Source organism: Cucumis sativus, unplaced genomic scaffold (genome assembly GCF_000004075.3).
Source record: "Cucumis sativus cultivar 9930 unplaced genomic scaffold, Cucumber_9930_V3 scaffold69, whole genome shotgun sequence".
NCBI lineage: Eukaryota > Viridiplantae > Streptophyta > Magnoliopsida > Cucurbitales > Cucurbitaceae > Cucumis > Cucumis sativus.
The window spans coordinates 194,186-208,305 of NW_022279561.1; the positions used below are offsets into that span (position 1 = coordinate 194,186).

General features: G+C 30.3%; 1 pseudogene; it reads right to left on the reverse strand.

Moving 5' to 3' along the window:
- Window positions 1-2,763: 2,763 nt before the first annotated feature.
- LOC116406162 lies at window positions 2,764-10,011 on the reverse strand (annotated as a pseudogene).
- Between the last annotated feature and the right edge of the window lie 4,109 nt (window positions 10,012-14,120).

Consider the following 14,120-nt stretch of genomic DNA (forward strand, 5'->3'; position numbering starts at 1 on the left):
TATTTAGAGAATGTTTCTCTTTTAAATCTTTCTACATCAATTGCACTAATAATAAACAACAAATATATATCTATATTGATTTCTCTTTGTAAACTAAGCTTAGTGGTATCGGCATGACATCTATCTCGAGAGGTTGAAGGTTCATTCCTACATTTTGGAGTCGTGTGTACTAAATATGTGGGATGATGAGTTTTGTCATTTACCATTGATCTTCGATAACTACTTTTTAAATTTAACTTTTTTTTTCTTTTATTTTTTATACAAAAACATTTTGAATATAATATTTATCCATTATTAACGTCATTCACAAACATCAATCATTGCTCTCAAGACTAAACTAAAAGTACAATAATTTTTTAATTATGAGATATCATTAGAAACCTTTCAAAGTAACTATAATGTAAATGAACTAAAACATTAATTAATAATTATATCTTTTTTCTCACTCCTTTTTCCCATTAATTTTTCAAAATAATATATATACATAAAAATGATCAAAAATGGAAAATTTGACAACAAAATTTCGTAATATTCTATTAATACAGACTTTTGATAGGTCTTTCTATATATCAGTTTTTATCAGTATAAAATCTTAAATTTTCTAAATATTTTAATTTATCTTACTATAAAAAACTAAAAATCATCTCTATAAACGAAAATAAAATCCGATAAAATATTTTTGTGGGGATATATGTATTTTTATATCCATTCAAATACAATATTTGTTAGAGTAAATTTGAATTTAAAAACCCTCTAACTAGCATGTTTAGATTTGATGGTGATAAAAAGTATATTCAAAAGTGTGAAATTAAATATAAAAGTGATTTTGGTGAGAAGCCAAAAGGAAATATGAATGTAAATATGTGTATTACAAATTTACAATATGAGTTCATCTCATAGTGGTGGTTAGATCCAGATGGCATGTGGACATACACTTGTGGGTTGTTCACTAATTTATTCATTTTTACCCTTTTTGGTGTTTCCTTTTCATATGTGTTTTGTTCTTATTCAAATTCTTTTGACTAATTAATTATTGTTCTTGAAATTTTATTTTAAATGATAAAATTTTGTTTAAAAAAAAGTAAAACATTTAGTTCAACTTTTACTGAATTTTTATTTTATTAAAAATTAGTAAGAATTTTCATTAAATCATTAGTTTTATTAAAACAAAGCTTAAGTAAAAAATAAACTATTACATAATTTAATGATGACTTTGTCAAAACTTATACCTTTCAACCAAAAACAAAAAAGAAAAGAAAAAAAAGAGTTATAATGTAGTTTTTACCTAAAATTTTATTAATTAGGTTAATAAATGTACAAAAGTGTTGTTATCATGTGATAACTTTGGTCCTATCCAAATATTTTCACCCAAGATGGTTCTATAGTGGATTTTCAAGCTATGATACATATACAAAAAGATGAAATTTTAGATTTATCGTCCCATTTGGAGGTTGGGTCGGATTATTTGAAGATCATAGGATTCTTTCACAATGATTGTTTAGATTCATCTAATGCTTTGGATGTTATTGATGATAAATTTTTTCATACCCTTCAAGTGAATGTTTTGGAGTTTGTAGCATAGCCTATTATAGGGTTCTCCATGTCCTTGTGACGAAGAAGGCTAGTTTTCTTTTTGTATATTCTCTCCTTCTCCATTGTATGGTATGAAGAGTTATTTGAAGCGGTAAGCTTTTAAATAAAGTTATCCGTTTTTATTTGAGGATCTTCTCAGTATCTAGTTCATCATTTTCAACATTACTTTAGACCATAAATTACATACGATAATTAAAAAGATTGTTGGTTTTGGTAAGCGTGTTTTTGAGTGTGTTTAAATCAACATATTTGATTATTTAAACTGACATCAATGATTGCTTGTACTGTTTAAGTTAGAGCACAAACACACTTTGCTTTCATGAAGGAAAAAACTTGACTTCTATTAGGTCTTCTAGGAACGTTAATGTGACTTCATTGTTATTGATTGATTTGATCTAATTTCCATGCTTTACATATTACAATTATGATTTCGGTTATTTACATTACTTTTCACAAAATTGTATTTTTAATCTAAAAACTTGGGCTGTCGATTTAAATTTTGAATTTTCGAAACTAACCCTTAACCTCTCCGATGAATATAAAATTTAAAATCATATCTAAAAGAACTACTACTTACTAAAATTTAGAGCTTGTTAAAAACTATTAGATACAAAATTGAAGTGGAGAGACTTCTTACATAGATACAAAAGTGAAAATGTTAGAAATCTATTGACCCATATTAAAAGTTTAAAACTAACCACAAGCTCAAGGTTGACAAACTAAAACTTACAATAATTCTTAATTGTATTTACATTTCATTTTCATATTGATATATAATTCTAGATAAAGGGGTGAAAATGTGAGTTCCCTAAGTTAAAATTAATCCGTTAAAATATTAATAAATCATATATAAACAACTCAATACCAATAAGCAATTCTTACGTGGAAAGAAATTATACTAACTATTTAAGAAAATTTTTAACGTTAATAGACGAACATACTTCTAATCAGTTTTCAATATTTTGATTTAGAAAACACTCCTACATTAGCAAACAACAAACCAAAAAATTCAATAAATGCAAAAAAAATATTTATATGTTAAATTCTATCGAATATCAAACGCGTCTAAACGAATCTAATTATCAAAGTTGAACTACCATATTTAGGATTTAACTATATGGAAGTAAACAATATATTTAAAATCCAAAAAGGGGGGAAAATTGATCAATATAACACGAGAAATGTTAAGCCAAATATGAATATGATGACTTTGTAGAATTGGCTGTATTACAATGTTCAGCCACAACAAATGTTAAATTGGGGGAAAACAGGATTACAAAAAGAAAGCAAAAGCCAACGGAAATTTACAAACTGGGAGATGAAAAGGCAAGGCTTTCGGAACATTTGGAACCAATAAAACTTACCTAACTACAATAACTGCCATGTCCATATGGTTTCATAGCCAAGAGAGATGAAAAGGTGGGAGAGATTTGGAGGTAAATTTGGTACCTCATCTTCCACCAGATAATTGGATTGCATCCTGTCTATGTATTGAATCTTCTCCCCATTCGAATCTTCTCTGCAATCTTTCGTATTCTTGTCTGCGAGTCACCTCCAAATGCTGCCATTCTTCCCACCTCTCTGCTAATCCCTCTCCTTCGAGCATCCGAACGACTTGTGACATTGCTGGACGGTCGTCCGAGCATGGCTGTGTGCACAGCAATGCCACTTGAATCATCATCTCTACCTCTTGAATGTTGTAGTTATTTAGATTACGATCGACAATGGCATCGAGTCGTTTCTCCCTTTCTAGTTTCTTAACCTTCATAGCCAAGTGAAATTGGGAATTAGCTAAGGAATAACAAATGAGGCAAAAATTAGGAGAATTCAGACTTGGTAGTTTATTTTGTTTGTGCTTCTAATCCATAATAATGGCACGTTAATATTTGGCCTTCCAACCCCTTCCATTACAATAGTTGAAGTTCCTCATTATGATACTCAGACTTAGCGACACTCAAACTATAGTATAATCATGATCTTTCCTTATTTATTATTTAAACTAAAATAATCTGTACTTTAAAACAAACTATTATAACCTATACCAAAATAGTTTACACTCCAAACACAAATTATTGTAATAACCAACTCAGCATCCCAAACAAACCCTTAAAGATATTGATTTGACGAGATTTACTTACATGGTCGAGTAGTAAAACATCGTCCTCTTCTTCTAAGCGTGAGAAGTCAATTGCACGTTGCCCTGTAACAAGTTCTAAAAGCATGATACCATAACCAAAAACATCAGTCCTTTCGGATGACTTTCCAGTAGATAAGTACTCCGGTGCTATGTGACCATTGTCCCTCGAATTTGAGTAGTGACATTAGTCTTCCTAACATCAACCAACTTTGCTAAGCCAAAATCGCCAACAACTGCTTCAAAATCTTCATCAAGCAATACATTAGCTGCCTTAACATCTCGATGAATAATCTTTGGGTTGCAATGTTCATGAAGATACTCTAAACCACGAGCTGTGCCCAATGCCACCCGTTTTCGAGTAGGCCAATCTAGAACAGCTTCTCCGGGCTTTAGTTCTGCATTGAAAATACCGGAGAAATCAGAGGAAAAACAGCAAAGTATTTAACAGTTTCGTTGCCTAGGTTACACCTTCGGAATACCCTTGAAGGGAATTTTTCTCTACTTCCCTTAATCTTCACTTTACACCACCCGACTTTCCTTTCGTCATAAGGCGTGGAATTAGAATAGCATTTGACTAAACGAAAGCAGGATAGAATGATGGACACAATTGAAAGTACAAAGGAACAACAAAAACGACCTTCACTTAGAAAAATCAAACCTAATGCATAATTATAAATAGACTTAACCACATAAGGATACACCGAAGTTGAAAGTTTGCATAGCATCCAACAAGTGAAAACAAATATCTAACTGAAGAGCAAATGACAGTATAAGAATCTGAACACATGACATCTTACTCTATTACTATGTTAAATTACCAATCAACTTAAAAACTTTAACTGATGAATTAAGATAAATCTAATTATATTAATACTTTAGCACAGATTACTAGCATGCTACAAATCCAACATGAACTTAAATGTTAGTAGACAAAAGGATCTTAAATGTGTGAGTGGGCCTGCATCTACTATTTACTTATGTATCAGTATCATGCACGTTTTTTCATGATCATATTCCAAAAACGTGCTCTAAACAACATTATGTAATACGTAAACAACGAAATGATTTTCTCAAATAGCATTATTTATTTTATGTAAACATATTGTCAAGAGCAATTATTGCAAATGTAATATAGACAATAACGAAAACACCTTATACCTCGAAGACGGTAGGCAACACTCAAGTTCTGCATAAAGGGATACACCAATAGGCGTTCTGTCTGAGTTGTGGCAAATCCAATGAGACGCAACAGATTTCTATGGACAGCTACACTAATCATCTCAACTTCACGCTGAAACGCTGCATCTCCCCCTGGACTCTCATAATCAGTCAACCGTTTCACCGCAACTTTGGTGCCATCTGCAAGCACCCCTTTGTACACCTTTCCAAAGCCTCCTTGTCCTAAAACATTTTTTTCACTGAAGTTTTCTGTAGCTAGCTGTAGTTCCCTCCAGGCAAATCTTTTCAACTGACCAAATGCAATTCTTCGATCAACTTCACCTAATTGGAAAATTCAAGGGAAACACAACACTGGATATAAGTATAAACAAAAATTCCAGTTCATTACAGGAGTATTTTTACCATTTTTGTGTGTGCAAACTGGAAGATGCTTCAAAAGTCCGTATGCAATGATAAAGAAGCATTCGTAGAGCTCATGTCATTTGAGCTGTAATTTTAATTTTGTTGGCAATCTAAGTACACTTAGTTTCAATATAATGATACTTCATTTATCATGTGATTAAGTAGCAGGTTAATTTATCATGTAAATTAATTGTAATTAAATACCAACATGGACATAGCTCAAAAAATATATAAATATCATATGAATGTCACGTAAATTAATTGGAAAGTTTTGTTGGCATGTAACCTCGAGTAAAAAAAATGGAATTTATTTTGTATGTAATTGTAATATATAAATATCATATACCAATTATTAATGAATCGATCCATTAGTTAATTTTCAACTACTTCAAAATATATAAAAAAATAGAAACCAAGAGAACTGATCAATGAAATATTCAAATACCCATATAAACATGGATCCCTGGTTGATATAATAATTCATGAGATTGTCTATGCTTCAAATTTCAAACAGAAACAACACAGTTGATTTTCTAGATACGTGCTTATTCCATGAAAATACCACAAAATGTTTACAAAAGTTTGTGGCAAGAATACAACAGAAAATCATACTTTAAATTGATATGATATACTTGCAAGCTAGCCTTCACTAGAAATGTTTGGAAAATCCGTATAAATAAATTAGTCACAACAGTTTACCTGCAACGTCTACAAACACTTCGCGCTTGTAGCTTTTATATCTACCCTTGGACAAGAAAAATAATACTCCGACCAAAAGAAGAGCAACGGTGAACCCAGCAATTATTCCAACTATGAGGCCCACCTTGGGTTTATTTGAAGAACCTGACAAGAAGAGAAACTTTCACATTTTGATTACGCTTCTAGTCATAGGGTGACTGTGTAATAAAAATATAGAAAAGCATTTTTCTAAGCCAAGGTAAATGTGATCCAATAACCTGAGTTTGTACTGTCTGAAGCACAGGCGTGAAGAGACTTTCCACCACAATTTAACTTGTTTGCAGAAAAGCTGTTACAAACAAAACAATTGAACATCCTATGAGAAAATAGTATGAGCAACCTAAGGAACTAATCATCAATTTTTCCCTGACCAAGCTAATCGACCAGAAAAAGGCAGTGGAACCATTTTTGGGGCAAACAGTCAAGCTTTCATAGAGAATGAAATATTACAATGAGAATAATGAAAAGAGGAATCCAACTAAAGAATAATTATACCATCCTTGACATTGACTTCAAAGCAACTTTTGAATGTTCAATTTAGCAATGCTAGTCTACAGGCTTCTTACTCTCAATTCTATAAAATTACCATCAACAGCAGAAATGACATGATGCAAAATTAAACAAAAAGGGACCAACACAAGCTAGGGCTAATTAGTGGGTTTGTGTGCACAGTGTTTAGGTATCTACCTTGGTAATATTCAAAAGTTCTACGTACTTGAATTTTGGAACTTGAAATAACTGCTGCGGAATTGGACCACTCAGATCATTCGAATCAAGCAGACTGTAGGAGAATCACAATCAAGAAATCAAGAAATGAAATACACTTCGTCAACAGAAACTGAAGATTTACAGTTAGCCCCAGATCAGTGGAAAACTTACAGATTAATCAAGCTAGGAAGGGTTGAAAGTGAGTCGGGAATAGTCCCCGTTAGACGATTTTGACTCAGAGTTCTGCTTGAAAAATAATAATGACTCATTATCTCAAGAATAAACCGTAATCATTATAGACACTCGTGAAATATCTTCAAATTTTGACATCATTGCGAATTACTTACAAGAACTGTAGTTTCTTAAGATTACCCAGGGATGATGGTATTTGGCCAGTTAGGCTGTTATTTCCCAAATCCAAACTAACCAAATTTGTCAGGTTTCCAAAATCCTTTGGTATCTCCCCACTTATGTAATTTCCCTGCAAAATGCTGTTGCAGACGAATCTATATTAATGAAGATGCTTGGTTGTTCATCGCTAATAAGCAGATTTTCTTCAAACACCAGTTTAGAGAAACAAATTTAATAGGAAAAAAAAAATCATAATATGCTTTTCACAAGTCACGACTAATTTCTAACCCTTTCCTGAAACTACAAACATAAAAGAAACTTTCCAACCACGTGATGCCAGCAATTATACCATATAGACAGTAAAATATTAGGCTTGGTGAATTTCATAACCTTCAATATTAAGAATACACTTCAGCAGTCGTTAACTTTTACTGCTTTAATGGTAATAGTATGATGCTTTGGTTTTATTTACCAACAGCTCCCAAACTCTCTCAAGACCAAAAAGAATGTTCCAATTATGAAATTTTAACACTACAAATACGTGCAATACAAAATTCTGTTTCTCGAACAAAAAGAAGTTTCTATCAACCTTAAGCAAGTCTAAGCACCTGGTTTGAAGAATTAGGACTTACTCACGGAAAATATATGACAAAGAAAGTACAAATCAAGATAAAATCCAGAAATGTATAATCAAACTTTCAGCTAAAATCTAGCAACATGAAGTATTCAGGGCTGTAAGTTTTATATATACAAACACACTACTCACAGAGTTGAAAGTGATTTTATACTTCCAATTCGCGGAGACAAGGTTCCAGTAAATCCCATTGTGGACAAGGATCTGAGAAGTTAGACACAATATAAGTAAAAACCAGACTTAGAAACTTTATAATGGCAAGTAAAAGTAGAATACAACAACATCGAAGAGAAAACTATGGAAAAGAGTACATTTAAGTCTATCTTACACAGAGATCACACTGTTTCCCCTACATATAACATTGGACCAAGTACATGGATTGACTTGATTTGGGTTCCAATCTGTGAGCTGATTTGCTGTTGCATTCAATGTAGTCCTCAATGCATAGAGTGCATCACCTGGAGGAGAGCAGAACAACATTCATCAATCAGTCAAACAAGTCGAGTATATCAGTACAATAGCAAGTAGAAGAAAATGAGTCTGTTGCTTTCAAAACAACGTCGGAGAAAAAAAATAAAAAGATACATTTCACTTGTCAGCTCTAAGTGATACATGTATACAGTTGCGAAAAGTAAACTTCAATTACACATAAGCATGTCATGTGCATTTAACTTGAATATGCAATATTTGTCCAAGCCAATCAAGAAGAAGAAATCAATTTTTTAATCTCTATCTTATTTGTTCCACTCTAGAACAATGTACAAACATCGCAAGGATTAACGAGATGGGCAACTTTTAATTCCACATCACAGACCAAACGCTTAAGCTACAATTCTATGAGCAGCAGTATGACAAGAGACGTCTCAATTTTAAAACACCATCTAGAGATGCAATCCATACCTTGAAAATCAGAAAGGGCAAGATAATTATAGCAAGCCAGTACTAGAATTAGAAGATAGACTTCTCCCATCCTAACCAACATCATTTTCATTGGTCGGCGTTATGAAATCCATGCAAAAAGGATGAATAGAGCCATTGCTATGCTATATCTGCAAAGACAACCATCCATTGACAGTCAAATATATTGAAAGAGGCCCAATTGGTATAAATATGAGCTAGTTTGTGTCTATAATTACAACAAAGCAAAAAAACAATGAAAGAGAATATCAAGTAGAAGCAAAAAGACTAACCAAATCCCAAAAAGAAACATCCCTGTAGTTATGATCACGAAGTAGTAACCAGAACGACAACCAAATAAGGAGAGCCTAAATTCATATATAAGAGCCACGAAGAATTACAATCACATTTCTCAAAATAGCACCTGATGGAAAAACATGAGACATTTTGGAAGTACATCGTGCTTTCATTTCAAAATTCATGCCACCCTAATTTTTTCTCATTCTTCAAAAAACAAAAGCTTAGTCAACAATTAAAGAGTTTGATCGATATAATAAACATTTTAGTGAATTAAAAATCCAATATTTCAAAATATTTAAAATTATGTAATATTGTACCAGAAATATATAAAATTCATGATAAAGTGAATCTTCTACTCTCAATATTTAAATTGCGACTTTCTAAAATTCGTTTAAGAAGTACCTTTCAAACTCTGAAACCAAATCTAGAAGACTAAAATGAAACAAAACCAAACCAAACGCATTTTTTTTTTAATTCTGAAAACAAATTAAACGAAGTACTTCCGAAACTCCCAAACCAAATCCCAAAGACTAATATGAAACCAAACGCATCCTTGGACTTCGAAATCAAATTATTTTCCCACGCCAACTACTCATCAAACCAATCGACCAACTCTTATCTTCTCAACAGTTCACCACTTAGCTCTGCCACAAGCGAAATCACACTCAACGCAGCTTTATCCAAAAAGACACGAAAGAAACAAACAGCTCATCATAAAAAATCAAACCACAGATCAACAAACTCCAGAAGATAAAGAGGAAGAAAAAAGATATGAAAAGATGGTGAATAAGAGAAGATCCAAAACAAGTACCTGTGAAGAGGGACAGAAGAATAATCCTGAAGATTCGTGACCTATAATAATAAATCAACAGCGGAAGAACAGAAAAAAAAAAGCTAAAAAGAAGAGACAAGGAAAGAGAAAGAAGAAGAAGCTCAGAGAAGCAGAATATTAGGTGGAAACCAATTAGTTTGAGTGAAGCTACTGCACATTCAGAAAATCTTCTTCCGCCATTGCTAAAGCTTCTTCTTCTTCTTCTTCTGTCCTTTAGTTAGCTTTTTAATTAATGGAGTTTTTGTTTATTCTTTTTTTTTTTTTTGGATAAAAGGTAAGTTTGAAAATAAGGGTTTTTTTTTTCTTCTTCTTCTTTTTAATTTTCAATGGATTTTTAATTTAATTTACAGTCCATTTCATGTTGGCGAGATGCTGACCTGGCAGTTATGTGGCCCCCGCAGTTAAGGTGTGTGGACCTACGGCCGGTTGACTGATTTTTCGTTTTTCTTTCATTAACTAAATTTCTTATTCGGATGTGTTATGTTATCCTATACTTAGCTCCTACGTGGCTAAATACGAGTCGTCTGACGTGTCTACCATGGGGAAGTGAAATTTCTTTTACTCTTTTTTAAAACTCTTTATTTTTCTTTATTAAAAACTATTTGAAAATAAATAATGTAATATAATTCTATTATTGCATGGAAATTCAAACCATAAAACTTTTAGCCTTAAATGATTTCCTATCTATTTGATTTCTAAATTTTAAAAAAGTGATGTAGTACTTCTATTGGAGGTTTTACTTTCAAACTAAGTAAGGTTGTCAAATAAAAACGTACAACAAGGTAGAAATAATAATTTTCAATTCTTTCACAATTAACTGTTTATATGTCCAAAATTTCTTTCATTAGGATGTGATGTCGGTTCATTTACATCTTTTTCTATACTTACAATTATGTGATAGGATATATCATTCGACCTTCAATTATGTGTCTGATAGGTTGGCATATGTTCGAATAAATTGAATAGATCAAACAAAAAATTCAAAATTAAAGATTTATATATATATATAAAGTTTGAACGTTTAAAGATGTATTATATTACAAAGAAGGATAAAGAGACTATAAACACATAAACCTAAGAGTTAATAGATTAAATAAGTAAGTTGTGTTACATACTTATTTTAGTGGTGATCATTTGTTAGTTAATCGAGATTGGTTATTTGAAAAACGAATCCATCTGGTCACTTTGGTTGAACGCTAATTTTAAATTTAAAACCCATTTTAGGTGATAATGAACTAATTTATTTGGGGGAAATGTGGTATATGATTGATGTTGTTAGTATCAAATAATCCCATGCATGATTTGAATTGCCAACAATATAATTACAATCACACCTTGCCCCAAGGGAGAAGTTTTGTTAGCAAATTCTCCACGCCAACCTAAAAAGGCCAAACCTCAATCATTTGCTCCCAAATTAAAACCTTTACTTACACTTAATTAACATTTTAAAAGCATCGCATGAACACATGATTATCCTTGTTTTTAATACTAATTATAGCCCTTTGGTGGTACTTTCATCTTACATCTCTTTTCTTTATATCCTATTTTTCTCCTAATTAATTTTTCATTTTAAGAACTCTTTTCTTTTTCAAACATATCCTTGAAAGAATTTGAAAATATTTTAGGATTAAGATTTCGTAACTATTAAGTTAAATTAAAATATTTTTTAATTAAGTAAAAAATTTCATTCCTATAGTTGATGTTTCATTGTTTATTTGAGGTAGAAATTAATATACAATATCCATGAGTGTCTATAAATGATATTTTATTATATTTGTAATTGATTTTGACAATATATTTTGATATGAAATGAAGAGAGACAACGACTTCTTTTTTAACCGTTTTTTTATTACCTAGTTTTTGTACTTCTATTTCAAATATTATGTTAGTTTCAATAAAGAGATAAGCATAACTCATTCTTTTTCCTTTTTCTTGTTGTACAATAACTTTAAATCGTATCTTTCGAAAAAGGGCTTTAAAGAGTTTATGCCTTTTGGGCATCAAAATATAGTTATAAAATCATCAACTACTTTGAATTATACTATTTTCGTCTTTTTCATTTCTTTTTAATTTTAGTTCATATAATATTAATATAGTCGTTTAGAATATATTGAACTTCGATTTGTTTTGATTGATGTACCTTCGAAACCAAATTAAATATTGTCCTTATTCTTTTAAAGAATAACTATTTTGATTATCATTTTCATTTAAATGTTGTCTAAATTAAATTATCAGTCAGTACAGAGTCATACTCGAGTTAAGCATAATATATTTAAATAAATAAATAATTAGATGGTTAGTGAGATTCATGTGACAAAAGGCCAAAAATAGTGGTTCCAAGTTGGAAAGGGTTGGAGCTTGAAGAGTCCACATTTCATCACTCACTAAAAAATCATGATTTAAATGCATAAAGTTAAGTCCCAAATATTAATCATAAAAAAATTAATTACATATCTAAGAATATATTATAAGTTAAAATAACACTATATATCTAATAATATATATAGACCAATTCATATGCTTACACTTCATCCCATCACCAATTTTATGAGAGGTCCATGACAAATAATATAGGATATAAAATGAAAATGGGTTGGTTAAATATCATTTGTATGTTTGGTTTATGAATTTTCATGAAACTAATCAACTATAATTTCTTACCATTTAATCTATAAGGTAAAAAAATATAATGACTTAATTTTGGAGTTCATCATGTGATGTATTCCAAATTTTGCCCTCTAACACTATTTGATTGATACTTTGACTTTGATAAGATTTAGTATAGAAGAGACTAAATTGTTTGACAGTGCAAAGTATATAAACTAAATTGTCAATTTTACGTAGAATATTATTTTAAATGATAAAATATTTATGATTTAACAAATTAGCACAAAGTATTAGGATAGATCAAGATAAACTACTATTTGTGTCACGTAGAAATTGTCTTAATCTATCACAATTCATTACCAATAAACAATAATATTTTACAATATTTGGATACATTTTGCAATATTTAAAAATAATTTTCTTTTAACATCATCTTTCAACTTCCTTAATCATTAATTAACCGTAAAATGAATTATAGGTTAAAACTTCATCTTATTAATTTATTTGATAAAATCTTTGAATTCACTTACAACTAAAATGAGATATTAAAAAATTGCCAAAAATATTTTCAATCTCATTGTATCGCAAATAAAAGTGAGAGTATTAGTTAATGACACTTTTCATTTAACAACAATAAAACTATTTTCTAATGAAATATATTGAGCAATGGATTATGTTTTTAGGAATAGAATTTGTTTCTTCAAATCCAATATCCATAAAATAAAAGTAATTCAATAAAAAAACAAGATTTTTTTATTAAAAAATGGTGTTATTCCTTAACTATGCTTTAAGATTAACATTAGATAGTAAGCTAAGAATCTTTAGATAAAAAAAAAAAAAAACTTAATTTGAGATTACTAATCATCCGATTCTTTCCAATCTTTTTAAGCAACTATGTGAGAATACTTTTCTTCAAAATCAAATATTAAATCATGAACAATGTTCATATAGAACGTAAACTATTTTACAAGAGAAACAAATTTGAAATTTATTCCAATTCAATATCATTAAATAATTATTTCGATTAACTCCACTCTTCTAAAGAAGGTTGGAATCCAACTTTTTATTACAAAAAGTCATATTTTTTGTTTGTTATAGTTGGTTCAACCTCCCCTTATAGAAAAAATGATTGGTATCATAACTAACTTGGTTATGAAAATAAAATTTTATGCCAATTACAATGTAATTTGTATAATTTAACTTACTTTTTATTATCCAACCTAAACAAAAGGTTGAAAATTAAAGAACGTCGTAACATAATTTAGTAATAAGGTGTTAAGATATAGTTTATTATTTATTTTTTTAGGCTCAAAGAAACTTAGGCAATTAAAAAGCAAAAGAAAAGAAATTTTAATAAGAGAAAAAGTGAAAATGAGAAAGAAAAGGGAAATTTAGAATGGGAAGGTAAAAGAGGTATAATAATAGTGGAGGCATTATAATTGTTATATGGTCATTACTATTAGTGGTCAATATTTACATGATTACCAACTCAAATATTGGGTTGTTGGTTGTATATCTCCATTTTCACTACCTAACTTAGTTGTCACCCATTCATATCAATATTAATATATACCAAAGAGTTTGGTACTAAAATAATTTGTAAAACCTTGACTAAACATGGATATTTTGATCATTATAAAACTCAAACATGCTTTTAGTAATCTTCCATGGGTTCTTCTGGTTTTGATATGTTTTTTTTAGGCAACCCTACAATAGTACTTTGTGTGTCGACGTGGTTGAAT